The following is a 24,101-nucleotide window of genomic DNA, read 5'->3' as shown; positions in this document are numbered from 1 at the left end:
TGAATTACCTTCAATCCTTTTGCATAATCATTTGGTCTAATCAATTCTAATAGTGATTGAGGTATTCTAAGACTATCTCCAGTCAATAAAATCCTCATCTTGGAGGTATCTATCAAATCTTACAAAACTGGCATTTGTGACCTCCCATTTCATATCAACACTCTAGAGTTGGACTAGTAATTTCTCTCTATCCCACTCTAATTCCAACTTCATTTCCTTAGAGAAAAAGATAACCCTCTTATATAAATATATGTACATTAACATGGAGAACCAATAGAATGTTGTTTCAACTTTAACCTTATCTATACTGATTAATCTAGTATGAATCTCCTCTACTAAAAGACTAGCAAAATAAAAAATAGAACTCATGCCATACTAAAGTGTATGAGAAATACTAAAAACAATGGATCTTGTAATGTGATCTTGTTCATCCATTCCCAAAATTCTAAAAAGAGAGACATATAGTGCTTGAGCCCTGGGATTGAAAAATTTCCTTAGCAATGGCTCTAGGGTAGAGGCAATTACTAATGGAAGTGAATATATCTTGATGAAATGCTCTTGCAGTGGCCCTCTTCTCAAGTATACCTTATGTGCATCATAACTTGCCTACAAGTATTCCATCTCAATCCTCTCATTCACTACATGATTAGGTTTTAATTTGAGAACCTCTCTAATCAATTATAGTGAAACCCTAAAGAGATTACCACCAACATGATTTTTAACTATCCTTGTTATTGGATCAAATTTCTTTGACATTGTTGCAAGTAGGTCATCATCAAAGAAAACACTTGGGAAAATTAACTTACCAATGTTTAATTACCATACATTATTCAAAGGGGTGTCAAGTTTTCTTTTTGCAAACCATTTACAAAACAACTCTAAACCCCCAACAGATGTCTCAACATTTCTCAACCAGTTTTTTTTGTCATAGAAACCCTCATTGATCAATAACCTGGAGTTTTTGGGTATCAATTCTTTTCCCCTACAAAGTGCATCTATAGATTGTGGTATTTGTTCTAAAAAATATCATGTATAGCCCTTCTTAGGTAATCTACTTTCCTTGAGAAATCCCTTCATGCAGGCATATCAAAAATACTATCTTACTATGTCTGTGATTTCTCAATTGACTAGAAGTTTTGATTCTTACCTGATTTTCCTTTTTGTTTCACTAAAAAATTTGTTGGCAACAATGTAATTTGAGTTCTGAATATTTTTACTCTTTGAGAATTCTATAACCTTGGTGTTCAATAATGAGAAAATTCAAATTCTTATGGAAAATTTGGTCTCACACAAAGTTGCATTGATAAGAATTAATGCTTTTAACAGTCATATTTTTAGTCACACCACAAAATTTGAACACTAATCGTTGATCTACATCAAATTAAATGATTGTTGATTTAAAAAAAAAGGTTGCATTACCCCTTTTTTTGAAATAGGACACATGTCATAAATTTTCTTCCTTTCTTTCTCTAAAGTTTGAACAATTCTATAATGCAGGGAAGCACCCATGTTGATCTCCAAAAGATCTACAATCACAAAAGATTCCGATTTTTAATGCATTTTCTTTAAGATTTCAGGCCTATTGAGCCAACTCACTATCCACCTCAACAAAGACATAGTACACCTTAGTAAATCAAAATAGTGCATTTGGTATGTAATCTACCTCTACATTACCTGGCATCCTTTGGAACAACTGACCCCACATGGCCACATGTCATAAAGTCACTTCCCTACTTTCTCTAAAACTTGAGCATCTCTATAAAGTGAGAAAGTGCTTATTGCCAATCTTCTCAAGATCAATGGTTCCACAAGATTCTCTTTATTTAAAACCTAGTCATCAATTTTATCCAATGAAATGATGCTAATCTGCCAACTTTTCTTGACACCTTTCCAACTTTGAGGCCCATTAAAGAAATGACCTCAACAATTCCACATGTTAAGAAGGCACTTCCCCACTTTTTTTAAAGTTCATTCATCTCTATAATGTGGGAAAGTGCTCACCATGAATCTTAAAAAGATCAATGATCATGAAAGTTACTTGATCATACAATATTCTAAAAGGTTGAATGAGACCTATAGGGATAGGTGTCATGATTCCGCTTCCTCACTTTCTCTAAAGCTTCAACACTTTCATAATGTAGGAAAGTGCCTATTTTTTATCTACAAAAGATTAATGATCGGGAACTTAAACTTCATCACGATTAAAACTTTTTCAAAAGATCATTGGTGAGTTAAATTCAAGCTAAAAACCATAGTTAGATGAAAAAGGCTAAGGTAAAATGATTTTTGGGAAAGTATTTTCAAAAATATTTACATGAAAAAAGTAAAACAAAGGTTTTCTAAGGGCATTTAAGACTCATAAAAAGTTCTCGCACATCTTTTTTAATTTTTTTGAACAAGTGCAACCTTATTTTTGTAAATATAGGGCACAAAAAATACTAGGCTAACATGAAATTAGAGAATTTTGTTTAAGGCAAAAAAATTGAAATACACATCCATTAATTTCAAAGAATTAACTGGATTCTCACTGTAAAATGCAATAAATTTTTGGATGTTATAATCAAGCCAATTCAATCTACATGTACTTTATGTTCAACTCCTAATTTATAATTTACAAATTATTCATCATGTCCAACTAAGTGTTTGTAAGCTTATGCACATCAAATAATATTTTCTCAAGTTTGGTAGCAATTTGTCTTTTGTATTCTTCATCTTTCTTCTTTTGTTCATTCACTTCACATTATCTTATTGATTTATTTTTTTGTTCCTTCTTGAGTTCTTTGACTTCTTTGTTCAAAATGATATTATCCTGCAATAGATCTACTATTTTTGCATTACTATCATCAGTATTCCCACTATTAAGAAATCCTCTGACATCAACTTCTTTGTTTAGTGTATCATTATGTTGAATGGCCATATCTATTCTTTTCTTTAAGGATTTTGTTAACTCATCTTTTGCTCCTAATTTCTATAATATGATCTGGATTTCAATCATCTGGTTCTCAATGATTTTTCCCATTTTTTTCCCCTCCATTTCAAGATCTTATGCTCTCAAGCTATTAGACTTCATTCAAGAGAAATGAGCTTTGATACCAATTGTTGGAAATCTCAATGGTAAACAAGATACTAAGAGAAGGGTTGAATCGGGCTCTATAAAAAATTTCACTATTAAAATAATTAACTCTATTCAAACATTATCCATCTCATATCTTAGATCATATACCATACAATCATAAACATGTAATTTTGAAATGAAACATATCTAAGCATAAAATCTATGAAAACATAAACTCATAACACAATGATTTTGGTAACCTAGAAACACTTCAAGTTGAAGGTAAAACTAGGGTAGGGATGAAACCCACAAATATTTACTATTGTGATAACAAAGTTTTACTATTAGGGCTACAATTTGATCATATTAGATGATCTACTCTATGAGGGACCTACTCTGTTAAAATCTTATAAGATTGTTAGGTCTTACTCTATTAGAACCACTCTTTAGAGAGATTTTCCCTAACTCAATATATTAGAAATAATTTAGTACCTAATCTTTTGGTGTTCTCTAAAATTTATTTATGAATCTCCTCTCTTCAATATCTCAACCTAATCTCCTTATTTGATATGCTTTGTTCTATCCTTTACTGCTTTGGTTTCTCTATCTGGTCACCTTTCAAACTTAGCCTTCCTTTTCTTTGTACTTATCTTGTTGTCTCCTTCATGTCAACTAATAATGGTCATAAGTATAACCCTTCTTAAATAGATAATTGTAGAAAGTTCTTTATTAGGATCAATGATCCAATTTTAATTCTTTTTTCATTTTGCCATTCTAATTTTCTAATTGGTTGATCTTCTTTTCTTTAGATTAATGTCTTTTGAAAAAATGTGTAATCTTATCCTTAAATATCTCTAAAATATTTAAATATCATGAAGAAGAGGGCTACAATTATTTACATAAGTGTGTGTTCCATTACAAACTCATATGTCAAAATGGGTTTACTTAGCACTTGAATGTTCTAACACTCATTCACAACTATAATTCATGTTGTCACTTGGCTTCTACATGCTTGACATATATTGAATCACTTGACATTAAATAACTTTGCAAATTCTTAGTCTCTTTTGTGTTAGTCAGCATGGATGTTGACTCAGTCTCTATTGTGGTGCTTGGCAACCTTTGACTTGCTTGACATATGATAAAATATAAATAATTCCTATGTAGCTCAACCTTCTCTAGATGACTCGATCGTAGTGATGATTGTCCAACATTTCCTTCGAAATGACTAAGTTTTAGACACTAATAGGCAACTTGGGCTTAGAGATCAATACTATATTAGTTAAAGAAATTGGGATACCAAATGGAATGTCATTTTTATTTCTTGTATTTTATTCTGTGATTCTCAAATCTAAATGAATTTCTCATGATTTGTGAATCCACAATAATAAGATTATTTTTATTTTCCCTATCATCTATATTGTTGATTTAATATGTAGAACTATGTACCTTATTTTTAAATTATTTTCTTGAGTATCTTGTGGATACTTCTTCCTCTACTCATAAATTGTTGAAATGTCAAGACTCCCATCTTAGGTTTTAATGGTAGGTGATGGTTACTATTTGTCTTGGCATAGACAAGACTATTTTATGATACTAGACCTCTTTTTGAATTATGTTTGGCAGCCATGATATTATATAAATATAGAATCATTACATTCCTTCCCTATATGATTTTTTTTTGTCTCTACTTGTTATCCTTTATTGTTTGAATCAATAATTGTGATAGGTTCTCCCTTATCATCGTCTTTTCCATATCTCTATATTATCCATATCGTATATTATAAATTTTTACTCCTTTGTGAAATTTTTCATGTAATCCTTAATTAGGTATAATCTTTTGGGAGTAATATACTATTTAATATCTTGCACTAGTACTTTGTCACTCCATTCCCATATCTTCTCATTCCTATTGTGGGTAACTCATTTTGTATTATGGTTTTTTTCTTATCCTTGATCAAGGATGATATTCTTTAATTCTCTATTTTTCTTAAATGAACTTTCTACCATGTCTTACATTCTTACATTTATAGCTTGCTCTGATAACTAGTTAAGTTTGTAGGATCATTTTCTACAAATGTAATAGAAGTGCCACACTTTTTGTGTGTTCCAAATGCAGATTGGATGTTATATAAATATGCAGAGAAGAGACATGTCTCTAAGGTAATTTATAAATTAATCATTAACTAGAAAATATTAACATTAATATATAACATATGTGTGTGTGTGTGTGTGTGTGTGTGTGTGTGTGTGTGTGTGTAATTAATATATAAGTAGATATATGAAGGTTTGTCTAATTGATGATTTACTAATAACCATAGAAGTATTATCTCTAGGTCAATTCGATCCAACTAAAGCTACAAAATTAACATTGATTATGATGTAGTTCAAAATTGAGGATTTGGATGGATTAGGTAGGATACAATGTATCCATCCCATATCTCATATCTCTTCTAGAAACTTCTTCTAGAATCCATTTGAATTTGACTAAAAATTTTTTACCTCAAATTTTGTGCCACCAGCTCAGCAACCTTATCTTCCACCAAGTTCAAAAAATCCAAGAAAATAAACTTGTTAGCTTAGATTCATCAAATCTCTAATCTTTTAAATAATGTAATACCTCGACATTATCAACCTTTTGATGCTCATCACATGCTGCATTGCTCAACATCCATTGTGAAATTACTCGATACCTACTAAAGTTTATTGATACTAAAAATCAACTAAACTTTACTTGACATCAACTATTTTGCTCAGAATACACTAGAATGAACTTTTACTTGGCTCAAACTAATTTTTTGTTTGGCTTACACTAACTTTGTTTGGCATCTACTATCCACTTGGTCAAGCTTGATAGGAAAACTTTGTGTAACTTATTCTTCTAAACTTTCTAAGTGTAACCAACCTTTGTAACCTTAAGTAGATTATCAAAATAGCATGTCATCGTTGTCTTAACTGATCCTTGTACTTCATTACATAATCATAGATCAACCTTTCCTTTAGGTGCTATTGTTACCTCTTATTGATCAATCCTCTTCATCAATCAACTAAGTGATATTACTTGAATCTTTGGCATTGATGGCAAGCCAAATTGATCAACCAAATTAATAGAATGGTGAACACCTTTGTTCAATAACTAGGTTAAAATAGTAAGACAATACCAAAAAGAAAACTCGTATTGGTATCTCTCCCTCTATCAATAAATTCAATCTTCTGATTAGGTTACAAAATTCACTCTTTCTTATAACTCCTTCTGAGTAGGTAGATTATGATTTCTCCCTCTCCCTTAAATTGTTCTCTATCTCTTTGATCAACAATCTCTTGATATCTCTCTCTTTATCATTAATCATATTGATACTAGCTTGATCTATCTCCCTCTTTGATTAGTAAAATATCTCCCCTTATATGTTATGGTTCTTGATTAGTAGAATATATCCCTCTTTGAAAACAATGCCAAAGATGTATGCCAAAAACTTGTCATCTTAAACATGTAGATATGGGCTTTTATAGTTTCTTTAATTTCTCCCTCTATCACCTTGCTTGTGACTAATTTGAAGTTTTAGTTCTATGATTACTTTAGGCAGATCCTCTGCATCAATGTGTAACATATGAATATCAACTTGTTTGATGCAAGGCACTCCTCTTATTACCTATATAGCCTTTGATAGGTGTATCACCCCTAATTTACCTCTTAGATACTCATGAGCATCCTTAGGTAATGATTTTGTGAAGATATCAACAATTTGCTCCTTTCTTGTTAACATATTTCGTCTTCACCTCTTTATCTTGAACTAACTTTCTCAAGTAATAATAGTTGATTACAATGTGTTTTGTCTTTGTGTACATCACTAGATTCTTTGATATATTTATGGCACTTGTATTATCACAATAAATTATCACTGGTTCTATGATTTCTTGCTTCATTCCTTTCAGTAGCTCTTTGATCCATACAATGTTTTTACAATTTACAATAGCAGCAACATTTTCAACTTTAGTAGTAGATTGTGAAGTATAACTTTGTTTCTTGCTAGTCCATGTAACTAGTCTCTTACCTAATAAGAATGATCCTCCACTGGTGCTCTTTCTATCATCAAGGTTTCTAGTCCAATCAGCATCAGTGTAGGCTCTCAATTCAAATTTTTTATTCTTATTGTAGTATAGACCAAACTTTTATGTTCCTTTCAGATATCTCATTATTCTCTTCACATCCATTAAATGATTTTCCTTGGGATTAGTAGAGAATCTTGCAACTATCCCTATAGATAATGCAATATCAGGTCTTCTATGTACTACATATTACAATTTTCCAATCATAGACCTATACATTGTTTGATTCATCTTAGCAAAATCATCATTCTTTGAGAATTTGTGTCCTGTTACCATAGGTGTACTTACTGGTTTGGAGTCCTCTAATCCAATTTTTTTTAATATTTCCTTGAAATACTTTGATTGAGTTATGTATATACCATATTTCATCTAATATACTTGCAAACCCACAAAAAATTTGATCTCTCCAAACATAGACATCTCAAATTCTTGCTTCACCAAATTTGCAAAATCCTTACATAAAGCATCTTGACCTCCAAATATGATATCATCAACAGATACTTTAGTTAACAAAATACCTTTGCCTTTTTCTATTTTTATGTACAAATTGTTGTTATCATCAGTCATTTCAAATCCAATCTTCACAAGATAATTATGAAGTCTCTCATACCATATTCTTGGTGCTTGTTTCAAACCATATAAATATTTGTGTAGTCTACATACCATGTTCTTATTGTTAACATCAACAAAACCTTTTGGCTATTCTATGTAAACTTCTTCCTCTAATATGCCATTCAAAAATATAGATTTAGCATCCATCTAGAAAAATTTGAATCCTTTGTATATAGCATAAGCAAGTAGAGTTCTTACTCCTTCCAATCTATTCCTTGTCATTATTCTAGCATCTTTATCTCCAATGATTTGAGTAGTAGGATGATGTATTTTGACATACTTAGACAATCTTGGTTCAATTCTTACTTCTTCATTTTTTCCTTTAACTTCAAAATCACTATGTATATCTCTATCAGGTAGTTCAACATCTCTTTCATGTATACTAATCTCAAGGTCAGAATGTGCATCCACTTCAGTCTATAACTTGACATTTGAATGCAACTTAGAAACTGAATGAAACTTGACATTCATAGGGTGTGACTCGACAATCATTGTTACTTGTTGATTTGTAACTTGATTTGCAACATCTTCTTCAGTAGGCATTCCTTTGTAAAAGTAGACAAATGATTTGTATGCTTCTCATTCATTCATAGGTTCAGCCCCATGTACTTTTGTATATTCATAAAATTTCACATTTGCACTTTCCACAATTTTCTTAGTGTTAGTATGTAAACACTTATAAGCTTTACTTCTTCCAGAGTATCCTGGGAATATACCTTCTTCATTTTTTGTATCAAGCTTTCCATTCCTAACATCTTTAAGAATGTGACACTTACTTCCAAATACCTTAAAGTATTTTATATTGGGTGAGTATCCATACCATAGTTCAAAATATGTTGAATGAGTACCTTTCTTGATTTACACATGCTTCAAGGTATAGATAGCTATGCTTACAACTTCACTCCACCATTTCAGAGCAACATACTACTCCATCATGAGTGTTCTAGCATAGTCCATTATGTTGCCTCACTTTTCACCCTATAACCATTTTACAAAAGTGGAAATTTTGTGTCTTAGTTAAGCCTAGGTATGTCTGGGTCTAGTTTTAATTTCCCTTAGGTGAAAAGAGTCTCCATCAAATTTCTATCTTTCCCTTCTTCTGCATTTCATGGCTGGGTGGTTTCCCTTGATGTTGTGAGTTTATGGGTAGCTTAGTACCTAATTTGATGAAGGTTCTTATAACATGAAAAAGTTGTTCACAAAGCTAGGCTTGTTCGTGACTTATCTTGTTTTTCAATGAAAGAAGGAAGCTTGTAGAAAATTGAGCATTGCCTTCTCCTTGGCAAGTTTTCAACCCATGAAGGAAATTTTCCACAAAGAGCAATAGATGATGTTAATGGGCCTATATAAGAAGATAATGAGCTATTTTATGGAAAATCCTTGTTTTCATTATAATATTCTACCTTGGGAAACATTTTGGATTCATAACAATTCTCAGAATCATCTTAAGGGGAAAACTCAAAAATGACTTCTCTTTGGTGGGATTTTGACCTATGAAGTTCATTTTCTGCCAAAGGAAATTATAAAGAAAAGAAATAAGGAGGTGGTCCCCTTTTCAACTTTCCCACTCCTTTCAATATTTTCTAAACCCAAAGGAAATATTAACTCAAAGGATAAATTTTAGAGGAAAGTCTGGGCAGAGAAATGGAAATCATCATCTCCTTGGCAGGTTTTCAACCCATGAGGATGATTTTCCATATTCAAGAGAAAATCAACTTTGTAAGTGGGTTGGGTCCACAAATTACACACAAAACATCTTATAATGATAGTGGAAATAATCTAACCATTTTGGGAAAGGTATTCTGAGAAGAATTCAATTGGGTGAACATTTCCTTACGGGGTATTCTATTCCTAATTCTCTGAAACTTAATGGAAAATAGAAAAGTAAGTATGAAAGAAAGGAAAGTTACCACTGGGCCAAAAAAAATAATGAAAAGACACTAAAATACTTGTTAGAGCTCCTACACTTACTATTTCAATGGATTTATCCTTTAATTCATTCGTGTGACATGAATCCTAAAGATCAACAGATGAATTAAGACTACTATATAGATTGAAACATAACAATTATTCAAACTACCACTTTTATACAACTTTTATTCTATTAAATTGTACAATGCTTTCAAATAGCCTAAATTTGTGAATTCAATATTTTGTTCTTCATCTACATTCAAAATTTCAATTCAATTCATTCTTAGATAGAATGGTAACTAGATTTATGTGGTTTGACATGCTAAATGGAATCAAGTCCACATTACAAAATTTTATGGATACTTCACTCCATTTTTATGATATGTAGGATTTCCAAAGGAGTTGAAGTTGGAGTCAATTCATCACATAACTCAAAATCTCTAAGAAAGTGGATTAGTAGTGGCAGCTAGTTTCCTAATGGTAGTCCAAGCTTTAGTTTTGATTTATGAAGACATAAATCACTACAATCTAGATACCAGACATATTGTGTTACCTGATCATACAGTATTAATCTCCATTGATAGGAAAACTATAGTGAATTTCTTCTAGGTTCTATAATGAGAGGAGCTTTTAGACTTGATAGTAGGAGTAGTAGTCTTTGAGTTCTCTGCAAAGTAGATGGCATGGAGGAAGGAAATTATGCAATCCTAGTTTCAAAAACTGTAGAGAACCAAGAGCAAGTTACCCAAAACTTTATTTGGTACTAACCTCAAACCTAAGATTGTAGACATTTTGGTTCTCTTGCACATACTGAAAGGTGAGGTGGAGGCTCTAAACTTCATTTAATAGTATTTCCTTCTAGCATAAGTCATTTGTTCATATACATAATATATTGATTGGGCTCAAAAGGTAAATGAAAATATTTTTAGAGCTCTCAGCACTGCAAAGTTCTATAACACTTTCTATATGTCTTCCTTGTTAATTTACATGCTAGCATCTCTATAGTTATGGTCAGGCCTTCCAAGAATAGAAGACTTTCCTAATGATGTGAAGTGTTATGAGTTTTATCCATGTTTGCAATTGCAAAATAGTTATGCAGAGTATGTCAAAGTTAATTATGCATTCATAATGAGAATTTGTAGGGAACTCCAATGATGCCCAAAGAGGAGATTTAGTCCAGAGGTAATGACATCTATTAGTTAGTTTGGAAGCTATTTTATCTAGTTCTCATCTTTCTCATATTTGTGTCTTGCAACTTTTGATGGATTCCACTTAAAGCTACCCAAGTATCTGAGTGGCATGATCATACTAATAGAGATCATAAGGCAGGCAGTTTAGGTGAACGTGCTAAGTGCAAGCTTGAAGAAGAAGGGATATGCGTTCTCTATGAAAGTAGGAGCTTATAGTTATGAGTCTTGCTCTAATGCAAAGAATATATTCAAAGTGTTCGAGATGAAATACAAATTGGAGATGTATGAGTTCTTGAGACCTATGTTTGATCTGAATGGATAAGCTAGGGATGTGTTGTAGATTGGGAGTTTGATCAAACACATTACCACTTTTGAAGACTATTGGGAAGATTGTAAAGATGAATTTGAAAGTCAAGATCATGCTTCTGCCAGGCTCATAATGGAGAAAATAAAAACATATAATATCAATCTTGATGTTGAAGGATTGGAGGATGATGGGAAAAATATATATAGTAATACATATTTGACAAAGTTAAGGAACACTCCTATTATTTTAGAGCCTTATGAGAATGTTGAGGAAGATTTAGACATTATGATGGCTTGAATCATCAAAAGAACTAGGAAATGGGTTGAATGGACAGCCAAAAGAAGTTAGAGTAAAGGCATGGCTACTTAAGCTTCTCTAGTAGTTGCAACTCCCTCTTCCTCCTAGAGTGCTACAGCTAGTGTAACACTAGCTATCACTCAAAGACCAGCTCAACCTTTGGAAGGAGATGACCAACCTTTAGAAAAGTGAATTCCTATAGCTAAGACTTGTCATGATGGCTCCCTCCTAGTTATTGGAATCCAAACTAGTGTTGAAGAGAAGAAGATGGAGGAGACAATGGATAATGTTGTTACACCAGTTTCCTTTCCTCATGTTACACTAGTTCCCTCTCCTCATGTTACACCAGTCACCTCTCCCCAGCATAGTTTATTTCTACCAGTAAGTGCTACACTTCTATAACCAAGTGGCTCCCTAATAAAGATAGTAGATTTGGGAGATGGAAAGAGTAGTAGTAGTGAATCTACTAAATCTAATGAGGCAAAAAAGAAGACCTTAGAGGTGGAGAAAGGCCAAAGCTCTTCCAAGCTCATTTCTCAAGCCCCAAGGAATCCCTTCTCTTCAATTGTGATGACAATCACTCTAGTTAAGAAGAATATGTTTAGCATATAATCACTTGGGATGGCCTCCAAAGTGATAGGCATTGATTCCTGGTTAGAGGATACTCTTGAGAGGAAGAGAAAAAGGAAAGATGAAAGTGCCCCCACAAAGGATACCATATTCCTTGTAGTTTTTTTTGGTTTTGCATTAACCAAGGTAAAGAACTAGAAAACTTTGTCTATACTTGGGCAAAATCCAAAAATAGGGCACCTAACAATGGAGATAGCCAAGCCCAAAAAAGAATGAAAAATTGAAGATATGACTGTTGATGATTTTACTCTACACTCAATGGACCTTGGAGATGCTAGACATGACACTAAGGTTGACTTGTGGAAGTCAATCAATGAAGTAATTATGGGAAAATTGGAAAACTTGAAGTTGTCAAAAGCTAGGATGAAGGTTGAGAGAGAAGAGTTGAACAGATTTATCAGACAGTTGGTCACTCCATTGGTAACTATCTCCAAAGTATAAGTAACAAGAAATCCTATAATCACTAAAGTTTAAGTCCTTATCTCTCAACTTTAGGAAGATAGGCACTTTGGCCAAATTGGTAAAGACTAGATTGGGAAGCTCAAATTAGAGGGAGCTGCTATTATAGAACAAATTGGCAATGTTATCTTTAGATTAGAAATAGAGAAGGATAACATCTTAGAAAATAGAAATACTCTAGTTGGAGAAAGAAAGAAGTGCAAGGATTGTATCTCTCTTTTGAAAATGGTCATTCAAATGAAGGAAAAGGAAGTTGTTGAAACAAAAATCTTGCATAAGGGAGACAAACCTCTATTCAAATGGCTTTAGAACATGTAGTTCAAGTCAGAAATGATCCTATTAGTAGAAAAAGGACTTAAGGAAACAAAGGATAAAGTGAAGAAGACCCAAGATAGGGGATTTGAACTCATTAAGTGGCTACATATAGATTCATAAACTAGTGGCCAAGGGAAGGTACTCATTGGGAAAAATGTCATGAAGGAGAATTTCTCCATATTCTTAGATAGTCTGATTGATGTGTCTTCTAGTAATCAAAATAGAGTCACAGAACTCCAAAAACTCAGTGAATGCATACACGTGTCCATAAAGGAATTTCCAAATCAATTGAATACTGTGAAGGAGTTAGCTAGGGAGCATTCTAAGTGGCTCTCGAGATACACCAACATATGCATGCCTAAGCATAAAGAGCTAATCCCAATCATAGCTACTGCTAAGGCCTAAAGAAAAAAAGTAGAAAAGGGGAAGAAGATGAAGTGATTCACATTCTACCCCCTTTTTAATTTCTTTTGTAATTATTGTAATACAAAAAACTAGTTGTTGGAAATATTCAAGACTATGCTAGGTTACTAAGAGGGGAGGGGTGAATCAGTAACCTCAAAAGCTTTACCAAATTTAGATCTTAATTGCAATAATTCAATAACCATTTAATTCATTAAATTAGATGCATGAGAAAATAAAAACATAAACATTAATGGCACATGAACGCAATAATTTGGTGACCCAGAAACCTTCCAAATAGAAAGTAAAACTGGGTGGAGATGATACCCACAAAACTTCAATACTGCAGCATAAAGTTGGCCTATTAAGGCTTACAATGATCACTTCTGATGATCTGCCCTGTTAGGAGCAATTAGGACAACTAGATCCACCTTGTTAGAGGTTTTATAGACATAGAATGAAGAATGTACTCAGTAAAGAGATTTGACAAAAGACTATTAAGACTACCTTGTCAGAGGACTTGGACTGGTTCACCTGTTAGAATAAAATAGTAGATTTCTGACTTACAACTAATTTTTTGATAGAGATTCTTTGAAGTACTAATCACCTTTATGTGATAGATATGACTCTACTACTCCTTTGCTAATATGGCCTTACAATACACTTTGCTATCGATTCACATTCACATGCTTCTTACATATTCTTCACTCTCACTTTTCATACATGCATAAATACATCCATACATTTGGATATGATACAATACATTACATATATTTATCAATCAAATTAAAAAAATTACAAATTCAGCCAATATACAAGTTAACACCAATATTACAAAGTCGGCTCAAATGAAGACACTTAGGTTCTTCAGACTAACTTGGTGAAGTTCTGATACACAATGTCCACTATCACTACTCGATATCATCATGCATTCAATAGAAGTAGAAGCTTGGTCCACACTAATCATCTCAGAGTAGTCTTGAACTCGATCTACACTGGTGACTTGGTAGATACTATGTAACTTGGTAGATACTGAATTACTCATTTACCATGACTGCACTTGGTGAACATTGATCATCACATAGCTCAGTTAACACTAACTTCATTGTATATGAACTGCTAGCTCAGTAGAAAATTTAAAGCTCAATGGATACTAAATTACATGGTAGACACTATAGATTTTTCAATGAGCTCAGTAACCATATAGAATCTAAGTAAGTGTTGTCACTAATAAAAAACTTGACTTAATGGCAACAATCTCCCCCTTTGGCATTAGTGACAAAAACACTTATCAGGCAAAACTTATATACATCATAGTGATACTAGCACGATGTGGTAAATTGTTTTTGAGATTTTTCAAAATTTGTCTTTGTAAGTATATAAAATATACTTTCCTTTCATTTGCATGATTCTCCCCTCTATAATATACATACTAAGTGTCTCTCCCCATATATGCATACTATTTCTCCCCCTTTTTTAAAATAATGCCAAAGATTTATTCAAAACTTATTTACATGGAGATACCAATATAAGAAAGAAAATCAAAATGCACCTTAAGTATGAGTGCTAAATTCTTATCCCATTTTTCTTGCAAAACTTTCAACATATGTAGAACAATTTGGATTTCTATGGAGAGTTCTATCATGTGATCTGCAATTGAGAAGTTTTTGTCATGGATCAATGTTTTTGAGTAAACAATGTGCTTCTACATTGTATCTATGATGGGAAGGATCATATTCTGAATATCTATTACTGAAGACTAGATCCTTGCTTCTTCTCTCAACAACTCTACCTACATATCTGACAAGAATCCCATTTTCATATGATGTATAGATCTTGAAGTAGGGTCAAGTTACAATTGTTGTGCACTAGCCTTCACATCTTCATCATCCTTGTCAGTTTACTCCTTATTTCCTTTGTTAACTTGGTAACATTACACAATTTTCCAAAAATTGATGTTACATTTGTGCAAGAGATTTCAAGATTAGTCAAAATTGAGGAAAGTTTCACTTGGTGAATGGTAATTTGTTGAGCAACATGCTCAAGCACTTTGTTATCAAATTTATTCTGTACTTTCTTAATCAATTTGTCTTGACCACTTGAGTCCTCATTAAACTTCTTGTCTACCTCTTCTAATTGAAACAAAATGTGTTGAGAAGTATCAACGTCAACACCTATCACCTTAGTCAAAATATTCTTAGCATTTTCTATGATTTTATATTCTTTGTCTCTTTCCTCTCTTAATTTCTTCTGCTTTGCTTTCTTTTGGAGGAGTTGACTAGCTATTTGCATTTGATCTATAGTGGCATTATCAAAATCCCATATTGGAATTTCAATCTATTCATCTAGGTCAATGTTCTCCTCTATCCCCTTTCCACTTAAAAGTCTTATACTTGGTTGAGCCTTAGGTTGAACTGCGTTTGTACTTAATGCTTTAGAATCCAAAATGGAAACAATAGTAGAGATAGTAGGACTAGCTATGAAAATTGATATAGTACCAATAGAAGGAATATTGATTGGTATGCTTACTAAATCCAAAACTAAAGTACTTATAGAAGTATCTAAAGCTATAGAGAAAAAACTATAGAATCCAAAATTGTAGAACTCGAAACTATACTTACTGCTAAAGAACACAAAATTGTAGAACATGCTATACTCACTACTAATGATGCTAACTCAGGAGCTGAAGAAGAGGGAGGTTGTAGCTCGATAGATAAAGTGGTAGAAAATTCTATTAGTGATGTGTTGAGTTGTGAGGGAGCAAAGAGTGATTAGACATTTTATGTATCTATTGTGGTCACAATCAAATTTGTTGAAGCTATCTCTGAACTTGATGTAGCTAATGATTTTCTTGGAGAGTGAGGAAGTGATGCAATGACTATAGTTTCTATCTTCATAGGATCAATCTCCTCATCATCTTGTTTGTCTTGCTTAGTAGCTTCTTCCTCTTTATCTTCTTCAACTTCTTCATTGTCAAATTGTATTCTCTCAAAGTATGTTCCTTCTTCCTCATCATCACCGTCATCATCCTTGACTTCTACTAGAAAGTCACTTTCTTTATGCAAGTGATAAATATTCTTCCACATACCTATTGCATCATTGATTATGTGCTCTATATCCTTTAACAAAATTAAACAAGTATTAAATCTAAGAATAATCTTGTCTTTATTTTTCTTCATAGACTCTTCTACCTCAACATCTATGATGCTTAGTAACAACTTCCTCAGGGTTTGTTCATAGATATCTTTTGTTGTCTACATAGTTGAGTCCCATATTGTCTTCAACTTCTCTAATAGTTCATTAGAGATGTGAGAGGCTATCTAATCAGGAGAATACTTCCATTTACCCATCTTGGTTAGCACCAATTCTTCAACCTGTTTCTTCTCAGCCTCTATTCTAGTCTCATACCTTAATGATTTGAAGTTGGTTATGCCTGCACCTTCTTCCAATTGTTTTAGTTTTTCCTAGAAGGTGCAAGGAGGCTTGCTAAACACAAATTCACTACCTTTCTTCCTGGATCTTCTGGTAAACATTGTAGTGGATGGCTTGGGTGGCTTGGTGATGATCACCTTGCCTTTCTTATTTACTATCTCTTATTCCTTTTCTAACTCTTCTTCATCCTCTACTTCATCATCATCTTCTCCCTTACCATCAGTCAACATAAGAGGTGTATTGGTTTTGAGTTTTCCTATTCTCCTCTTGCCTTTGTTAACTGCTTATGGAAGTTTGATTTCAAGCTCTATTCTTGCCTTGGCCTCATCATATGTTCGAAAGTGTGGTGCCTTTGGACCAACAAGTTCATTTATCAAGGTTTTAATTATGTCCTTTGCTTCAGCAATGTTCACCTCATAAGGAAGAGGTTTTACCCATACAACTCTTGATTTTACTGCCTAAATGTAGACTTTGTCACTGTCTACCATGAAACAAACATCATCTTTGTAATCTTCAACCAATTTCTTGGTAATCCTAAATCTATTATTCATTTTCTCCTTGAAGAAATCAAAGTAATTATCCATTATGATGACAAAATTCTCACCCATTTTTGCAATATACTTGTTAATTTGATACAAAATTGGCACATCCTTTCTCCATATGACTATACCTTTTGAAGGGAAAAACTTTTGAACATAGAAAAATAGACATGTCAACAATGAACCAAATTTACAAGGATTATTCTTGGATGTCCTTATACTTTCCATGTTTTTGTTAAATTATTTCAACGACAAGTCTACAAGATCATATGATAGTTTATTCTTCACAACCTTGAATGCCAAGTCTATTGCTTCACACAACACACTATTTAGATGGCTAGAACTATAGATCTTGTGAGCTATCACATGTATGCCAAATTTTAGTTCTGTGTCTATTACACTACTAATCTTTATACCTTTGTCATCCCACTTGGCTAGGTTTTTATTCTCTAACTCCACCTGACTTAGGGTTTTACTAGTTTTGGCTTTGGACTACCAAAATTTTAAAAATACTCTGAAAGGCTTCCCCAACTTGAGATGCATACAATATACAAATAATGCTACTAATGCAATATTTTAAAGTTAATAATAGTCTCAATCATCTTCAAGCTTGGTCTTCATGTGATAAATCATCTTCTTAGTGATCAAAATTGGTTGCTCAAGCCATAACTGACCATTGTGAACTCAGCTTAGGATGTATCTGATCCATTTTATTTGGAAACTTCAGGGTAGGTGGGGAACATGGGTTAAACCCTTATCTTCCAAGTACTTATGTTCAGGTTTAAGAACAACATTCACACAAAATTCACCTTGGGAATCATCCATCTTTAGGGTTCCAATTTCTTGAATTTCACACTTAAAATGAGTTTGGATATCATTAATTAGTAGTACCTTAGGAGGGATCTATGATTACACTCCATTTGGATCTAGGGTTTCAGCAATTACTGGCATGAGTTTGAAATCTAGTGGTTTCCATTCGACCCCTTGGACCAACATTTATAACCCTTTCTTTTCCTTCTTGTTGTGGCTTGATGCTACCATGGCTACTTGGTAGGCTATGGAAAACTTTGAAAAATTTACTGCAAATTCCACTTGAAATTGCTTGATCATTCTGCAATTTTCTTGATCACAACAACACTTAAAGTTTTTGGTGAAAAATGAATTCAATTTTGTACCTTTTGATAACATTTTTCCATTAATGGTTAGTATGAAAGTAGTTGTGATGACAACATTATGCACAATAGGTTGTCATCCACTATCTATTCAAATCACTCGATGAATGCTTCATAACTCGATAACCAAACATGTGTGACTAGTTACTCCCAACCTTGCTTGATAGAGTCCATGACCCAACCTTACTCGGTAGAGAAAGTAACTTAGTGATAACTAATAATAATCTTCTATGATCTCTTTGTATCTTGAATACTAATTTGGATCTTTGCTTCCTTTCAATTTTGGAAGTATTTAGATGTGATCATGATAATGCAGTTCCAGTTCTTACTTAAGAACTTAGTTGGAAATAGTGGAGTCACCCACTTCTTGAGTGACATGACCATCATTACTTGGACTAGCTTCTTTCATGGATTTAGGAATCCATTACTGCCTTATTTGATTTTTTATGTTGTCTACTTTTGCTTTCTTTTCATCTTCAATTCTACTTGTATTCATGCAATTCTTGGCCAGATGACCAATTTTTGTACAAGTGAAACATCTTCGGGTGGTATCTCTCTTTCTTGTGTGATTTTTAACATAGTTTACACTAATGTGTCCATACTCTCCATAGTAATGACATCTACACTAGGTGTTATAGTCCCAACCAAATATTGCTTTCACAATTTTCTCTGCTAGATTAAATGACTTGGTTCTAAAATTTGATGCCTTCTGACCTTGTTTCTTGCATTTGTGACAGTTGCCTTAAAACTTTGGTTTCTCTCTACATTCATTAGCCTTGTGACCATGCTGATTGCAATTGTAACATTTTCCATTGAATTTTTCTTTGCCATTACTCCAACGTTTGTTTGTTGTATGACCTATCTTACCATAGTGATTGCAAGTAGGTCTTTGATTCCTTTGAGCACCTTGTTTAGAGGTGAATTGTATCCAATTCCTGCTTTACCTTTTTGTCTATAGAGATTCTACTCATTTAGTTGATTCAATTGATTCATGTCTGCTTGGGATTTCATCATTCTCTCATTGAATTGCTTTTTAGTATTTTTGTCATTTTTTAATTTTTCACTGATTTTCTTTTTAGATCTTAGCTCACTTCTTATTCTGTCATTCATTTGTCATTCTGAATTTAGATCATTTCTTAATCTTTCATTGATCTATCTTTGACTCATGATTTCCTCATTTGCATTGGATATTTGATCTATAAGATCTACATGCTAAAAGGATTAGTTTTGGATCTCATTGTTTCTGTTAGTTCCTTTTTCCACCTAGGCTAAATTTTTAGATTTATGGTGAAAAGTTTTACCTATTTTATAGGGTTGTTTTTATTTTTGACCCATTCTTAGAGTAAACCCTAGTTTTTACACAAACTTGATAGATTGATTCAAGCCCTAATCTTAACCCTAGGCCATTTGGATGAGCAGGTTTCCTTTTCATTAAATACATTGTTTCTTATGATGTTATGATGGGGGTTAGTGGAGTATCATAAGCAAGGGTTTTAGCCTTTTCTGATCTCATGATTGTTATTGTGTCATTTTATCATGGAAAAAATTTTGAGTCTCCCTAATCATATGATATCCTTGGTGTTGTATGATTGTATAGCATATTAAGTGTTTGCATATTGTCTTCTCTGATATTATGATGAAAGGCTTATTGTGGTGTCATGATTAGTAAAAAGGCTAGCTATGATCTTATGACAAGGTGTTCATTGTGGGATTGTAAGAGAATTATGAAAGCATTACAATGGAATGGTATTTTTCTATCATAAGATTATAAAGGTGATAAAGGCAAATAAAGTAATCAATTGTCAAACAAGCATCTATTTCTTGATTGGATAGAGAAAATGTACAAGTGCCAGGTACATATGCTATTAGAGTTAGTCAAACTATAAAAGGTTTTGTAATGCATATTGAATGGAAAATTATGGTTTCTGATCTCACAATAGATGCTTCATCATGAGATCTTAAGGATAAAAAAATGGCTTCTCGATGTTATGATATGAAAGTTTCACGGGTTTGGCATAGCATCATAAAGAAAAATGGGATCACTAGTGATGTTATGAAAGGGTGAGCTTAGCCAGGGTCATATGATCATAGGTTAAGAAAAAGTGACCTACAATGCTATGAAGCTACTTTTCATATGATTGTGGAAGGAGATACGGTTGATGTCAATACTGAGACAAAGGGGATGTTGTAAGATCGTAAAGGGTCTTTTCCACCATGTCTGACTGGTTGATAGGAGCTTATCAAAGGGTTTTCGTAAGATTGGAAAGCCATTGTTGCAATAGTGTGATGTTATAAAAGGTTTTTTCAACTATCCTTTTCATAATATTGTAGGATCTTACTTTGATAGAAACATAATGACAAGAAATGAACAATGGGCTTCTTGACCAATAAGTTTTGAATGCAGTAAGAAATTTGCATAGTTGGATATTAATGGTAATGCCCCATGAAGTTGATAGAATACATTGATATATTTTTTCAAGCATGTTGAAATCAATGCAAGGTAAACATTACTCTACACATATCAACTTATAAAGATTTCTTTTTCTCATAATCATAGTTTTCCATTTGCAAAGACAAAAGAGTTCAAGCATTCCCTATGTTTTCAAAGCTTTATGAATTATCAATTCTAGAGCTTATTAAGAATAGTGTAGTATCTACCTAGGGTATTTTATTTGCATATTTTCATGATGTCTAACTAGGAAGTAGAGTAGATTCAGGCTCTAGATATGGTAGTTTCAGAGACTTCAACTTCTAAGGGAGGTAAAACCAAATAGAGAAAAATAGCAGATTTGTAGAGGAATGGATAAAACTCTTCCTAGGTTCTACTAATGCAAACTCTGCAGATGACCATGCTTTCTTTGGCCCATATGCCAAATGCAAAGATCCCATATGCCCTGATGTTACACATTTTGAGCTCTTTTATTTATTTTATTGTAATAGGGAGAAGAAAATTCTTGTTTGTAACCCACAGAAGAAGAACCTAGCTAAGTTAATTTTTCCATCAGACTTTGTGGAAGTTGATTTGATGAAGACCCTATTTTGATGTTATAATCTACCCACTAAGTCTTTCCATAGGAAGGATGGAACTATTTTATGTACTTTGGACTATGAGTCTTTCATTGAGGCCTTTGGATTAACTGGTGCTATGGGTCAACCCATAGATTTAAAGGATTTAGAAAGGAGATTTGAAGAAAACCCCAATGCTTTCACAAGAACCTCAATGCTGCAACATATCCTTAGGGATTTGAAGAAAGTGGGTGATTACCCAAAGAAGATTTAGAAGAAGATGCCACTAGATAAATTCAAAAGTTATTTTGTCAAAACTATATATGGTGTCCATAAGGTGGTAGGAAAAGATCAGTCTGATGAGGTCTATGGAGTAGAATACATAATTACAAGGGATGTACAAGATTCCTACCATGCTTGTGAATATGACTATGTTAGTCATATTTTAGATATAATGAAGGAGAATATTGCTAGAGCCCAGACAAGAGATTTGAAAGATTTCAATTTCCCCTACTACTCACTATTGATGCACTTAATTCTTTATAAGAATGTGAGGTATATCAGTTTTGATTTCATCGACTAGACTTCTAACTTAAATGGAGATTTGCTTGTATAGCTCTAGACATGAGTATGGGAAAGCACTTACCATTTTTATGATTCTATATCTTTTTTCAATAATTTTAGTGCTATGATAATGAAGATGTTAGACCCAGGGTACTTTAGCATTGTCCCCAACAACCCCATATATTGCAAAAATTCATTCCTCCAAGGCTTGGAATAACTGAGTTTATTTCACAGTTGTTCATGGCAAATACAGAATACCTAGGGCCAAAGGTACATAGGGGAACCTTTTTGTGTAGATGCTTTAGGATTGGTGATTTCACCATTGGTAAAGGGGCCCTAGATTTAGTCCACTCTTTTCTACACCATTATAATCTATGCATAGGCCCCTACAGAATGTATGACTCTAAGGGTTGGATGAGGGAAACACTCAAAGAGATGATAAATTACGTTTTTCCAAATTCCAAGGAGCTACCCCATGAAGACATTATTCCTAATATAGTAGTAGAAGGGGAGGCAGTTGATAAGTTTGCAAAGCTTGATGATGTGCTAAGGGTAGGAAGAGAATTAAAAAGAATTGATCCTAAATTTGTAGGATTTTACATGGATATCCCTTACCCCCAAAGATTTAGGAAGATGGTCATGGACCATGTAGATATTATGGCCAAGTTGCTAGAAGGTCCAATAGGGGAAGAGGATAGAGTTTATCCTGACAGCCCTGAATCGGATGTAACTTTTTAAGTAGGAGAGGATGATGCACCTTAGGCATCCTGGATGGCCAAAGGAAATAAGAGGCATCAGATTGTTTATATTCCTCCTTAGGTCAGACAAAGGACCATGCAAATTTTACTAGAAAAGAGTTAGTATTTGTCTTACATGAGACAAAATTACCTGCAAACTAGAGAAAATGCAGCTAAGAATACCCTCATAGACTTGGAATTGGCAGTAGCAAGATTAGATGATAGGATCATCCAAGCCCAACAATTCTTAGAAGATGATGAATTCATCAAGTCCAATGAATTCAAAAGTTTCTAATGTAAAATCAAGTAGAGTGAGCTTGTTCTCAAGATGAAACTAGATGAATCTAATGAACAAAGAATGGAATTAATAGAAAATTTGTAGGCCTATGATCCTGAAAGTGAAGTAATGACTCTAGAGAAGGCCAGAGATCTAGTGCAAAGGAGTGGCATGTTATTGGTGCTAGGATGCAACTTCGAGAAAGCTTTTATGCTTTATCAAATCAAGAGACAAGATAATGTCATTTCTTATGAGGCACTTGGTTCAGATGGATTGAAGAGAGGGAATGGTTTCAATATTGATACCAAATCCCTAGCAGTCTAGAGTATGGCCCTTGCTTCCAACAAGCCAAAATTGAGCGATGTATAGAGCACAAAATAGGGTAATATGATTATATGGACTTTATAGGGCACCTCTGGCACAAAAATATACAAGGCACTAAAACATTTCTCATTTATGAATGAAGCCAAGGTGGAGGAAATTGAAACAAGATTGGCCTAGTCCATACATGAGTACATTGATGTTAGGAAGCTGTATGAGAATGAGCTTACGATCACACATGTATATAAAGGAAAAAATTTTGAGCATGAGGCCAAAATCCAAGGACTTGAGGATGAAATCACATCACTGAAAGAGAAACTAACACAAGTAGAATAGAGAGTAGCTCTAGTTTAGAGTGAAGAGGGACAAGGGACATTAATTCTAGTCAAAGACTCTTCTAAAGCCCTAATTCAAATAGAAGATACAGAGGAAGATGAATCATCATAGCCAAGAAGAATGAGTATTGATACGCAATCAATTTAGCAAGGAGGAGATGTGAGGACAGAGATCCTCAGGAATATGGTGAGCCATAGGGTTGATGTTTTGAAGAACATATCACAACAAGCTCACATTTTATATATTGCTTTACAAAATGCTGAGCAGTTTTGCAATGAAGCATTTTCATGTTTAATACCTACCTTCGGCCTATGGGGGCCCTATATTCAATTTTTGGATAGACTAATTGTATTGATGGCTAAAAAGCTAGAATTACTAGAAAAAAATTTCACTATAAAGGAGAGCCTAGAAATGGTAAAAGAATTAAGTTGC

This window comes from Cupressus sempervirens, chromosome 6 (assembly GCF_028749045.1).
Source record: "Cupressus sempervirens isolate cs-2001-9-10 chromosome 6, ASM2874904v1, whole genome shotgun sequence".
Taxonomy (NCBI): domain Eukaryota; kingdom Viridiplantae; phylum Streptophyta; class Pinopsida; order Cupressales; family Cupressaceae; genus Cupressus; species Cupressus sempervirens.
The sequence above is the reverse complement of the archived record's forward strand: the minus strand, read 5'-3'. Positions refer to the sequence as shown.